The 3,456-nt window shown below is 28.2% G+C and overlaps 1 non-coding gene across 1 annotated transcript; it reads left to right on the top strand.

Annotated features, from left to right (window-relative positions):
* Positions 1 to 352: 352 nt before the first annotated feature.
* TRNAG-GCC (transfer RNA glycine (anticodon GCC)) lies at positions 353 to 423 on the top strand. The gene has a single exon. It is a non-coding gene; the product is annotated as a tRNA-Gly (tRNA).
* Positions 424 to 3,456: the final 3,033 nt, after the last annotated feature.

Below are 3,456 nucleotides of genomic sequence, written 5' to 3'. Positions count from 1 at the left end.
AGCTATTTCTTACTAAAAAAAAAATTAAAAATATTATTACTGAAATTAATAAACAGTAAATTAATTTTCATTTCTTTATATACACCAAATATTAAAATTACGAATTTTTAATTTGTTTGCACTTTTTTAATTTTTTTTTTTTCTTTTTGCTCTTTCCTATGTATGGAATATTTCTATTATAATTAATATAATTTATACGTATGATTAATGTATTATCTATATTCATATATCTAGATATTAAATAATATAATTACCATTATAAATTGTCAGTTTAAAAGATAAATAATAAATGTTTTGAAACAACTGTTCACACTCGCAACGTAAAATAAATAATTTTCACTAATTTTACCAGGCATCGGTGGTTCAGTGGTAGAATGCTCGCCTGCCACGCGGGCGGCCCGGGTTCGATTCCCGGCCGATGCATCTTTTTTTTCGGCTATTTAGTTATATATATATTTTTAATGATGAACATAATTGAAGTAATTTATACTTCCTTTATTAAAAAAATTAATTGACATTTTGCGAGATAGTTTTTACTGGAAGATTATTGATTGACCGTGTGTAAAGATGAAAGGAATATGGCCCGGGTGCGGTCAAAAAAACTCAAATAGTAGAAATATACTATTTTAATGAGCCAACGTTTCGAGATAGTTTTTAATATTATGACCAAGGAGGAAGGAAAAAGTTCGAAAATGGGCAATACAAAACAGCTGAAACTTTAATATTTAATTATCACGTAGGTTTAATGTGAATATGTGGGATCGAAAGATTTTTTTTTCTTTATTTTTTGGTTAATAATCAATGAAACAAATGGACCCCCCACTAAAAAACAATAATAAAGAAAGATCCTTAATACAGTTGTTTATAGTAAAAAAAATATGGCAGTATCAGAGAATGGTTGTCATATGGATCAAGACAGTCCTTCATTAGGTTATGAAGAAATCGAAAAACGTAGGGATACCGAATAAGATAATTTCCTCAGTCCAAAAAAAAATATTTAAGGAGTTTTCAGGAGTCAAGTTCTAGTCGAAGTCACTAACATCAATCATAAGGACAATTCAAGCAATCCTGACGTATTAACTTACAAATTACCCATCTATTCTTTGGTCCTGACTTCTCACCTCTTGAATTTCTAACAGAGCTCAAGCGAAATTTGGTAGCGAATATATTTTTAAGAAGGAACGCTGAAGGCATTAGGTCATATTCTGCAAAAACATTAGAAAATAGTTTCGTTACTATTTACGTTGGGTACTTTTAAAGTACCCATTTCCCGTACCAGTACTAATTTATTATATTTATTGAAAGGAATATGGTCCAGGTGCGGTCAAAAAAACACAAATAGTAAGTGAGTATACTATTTTTATTGAACCAACGTTTCGCCCCACGTTGCAGGGCTTTGTTTGGTCTAAAAAATATACAAAATCTTGACATAGTTGGAAATAACAGAACATAAGTGGAAAATAACAGGGGTATACAATGAAAATTAAAATTTAATAAGAAAAATTAAATTGTAAACAGTAAATGAAAACGGTAATAGTAACAGATAGATAAGAGATAAACTAAGAGAAGAAATATTAAAGAAAGTACAAATTAAGAGATGAAAAGGGAAAAGAATAAAATCAAACGATGAGAAAGAATTCATACCTGTAACATGTCAAGTGTTTGTATTTTTTTTAGCCCTGACGAAGCCCTGCAACGTGGAGCGAAATGTTAGTTCAATAAAAATAGTATACTCACTTACTATTTGAGATTTTTGACCGCATCTGGACCATATTCCATTAATCTATACACACGATCAATCAACAATCTTCCAGTATTATATTTATTATATTTGCTTGATACTAAAAGAAGATGAGTCCTATCACCAAGTTTTTGCTTAGAAAATCCTAGAATTAAAAAAAAATTGTGAAATAGTATTACAAAAGCCACCTTAAAATGTAATTGTGCAATAAAAATAACTATTCAGGACAATGTAATTACTATAGTGAAGATGAGAGGCTATGGAACAAAAAATGTCAAACATTCATTCCATCTTATGGAGGTATTAAAGAAAAATTAATTATGTATTACCGACATTATTGAGAATTGACTGAGCAAAGCTGTTGGCTTAAAAATAATTAGTAAAAATTAAGATAATTTTTTTAAGGTTAATTTTCACCAAAAACTTTTCTTCCTATACCTCTTTTAAATCGTCTAAATTTGCTTAAGATGAATTATAGAATAATCTTTAGTGATTTATATATTTCTGCTTTTGTACAGTTCCTCGTGTCAAAAAGAAATCTAACTAAAACAGAAGAGTGGGATTCTGTCAAGGATGAAGTACTCATGTTTTTTATGGAACTCCAAGGATCCAGATTGCAAACATCTTGTAATTCTCAGGCTTATTCGCATTCAAAGCTCAAGGCTAGAAAATTATTTTTTATTTTATTATTTTTTGTTCACTATAACCTTCTTCTTACTGATGACCTTAGGAAGGTGAAGGATTGCTATAATAAACAAATGAAAGAACAAAACTTTATCAAGGAAGATGATAACATAAATATGAATACTTACTGTTTACATAGATTAACAGGAAGTTACACAACAAATGGAAAAAACACAAAAAGACTAAGAAATAATAAAGAATAACACAGATATAAAACCAAAACAATATTTTGTTCTTGTTGATGATGTTTTTTGATTTACTAAACACCAAAATAAATTTAGTTATCTAAAAAATTCCTACATCACGCCCAATTTTTTTGTGAATTCATGATGTACGCTTAAGGGAAAAATCTATAATTCCAGTTCTGTGGAAAGAAAATCATTCATAGCTCTTAGAGCTCTCATACAATCAACTTAAAATTGTTATGGTATCTAAATGACTGGAATATACCAAACGGCACAAATCATAAATGGTAGGGAGTTAAAATGAATGTATTTATAATTGTTTAAACAAATTCAGCAAATATATAAAGGGTGAGCTAAAAATTATGTTAAGTCTATTGGGTTAAAATATAAAAGATTAATGAAGGTTTTAAATTATTAAAGAAACATTTGCAAATGAATTGACTCTTTCCGGCAAATGAAAAATAATTCAATTGTTTCTTTTTGTAGAATTTTTCAAATAAAAAAAGAGTAACATACAATAATGTACAGGAAATAAAACTAATAATAAAACAAAATTAAAAAATAAATTAATAATGTATGTTAAAAAGGATATTTATAAGTATGTATTAAAAAAATCAGGGTCATATACGGATTCACAACTACACAATATCCTTTACAAAAATATCCACTGTTGTTGACCGTGGATATCTGTATATGAGGAGAAGATGGTTGGAGTACGATCAGTTAATAACTCAAATAAGTAAAAAATATAAATATTTCCCACTTGTCAGAGAAAGTAAATTGGATTCCACATTTACAAAAACTTTCATGTATACTTTCAGAAAATTAAAATGTTTTAGTACCTTT

Source organism: Halyomorpha halys, unplaced genomic scaffold (assembly GCF_000696795.3).
Source record: "Halyomorpha halys isolate HHAL.00 unplaced genomic scaffold, Hhal_1.1 Scaffold564.1, whole genome shotgun sequence".
In the NCBI taxonomy this organism is placed as follows: Eukaryota; Metazoa; Arthropoda; class Insecta; order Hemiptera; family Pentatomidae; genus Halyomorpha; species Halyomorpha halys.
The sequence above is the reverse complement of the archived record's forward strand: the minus strand, read 5'-3'. Positions and strand labels throughout refer to the sequence as shown.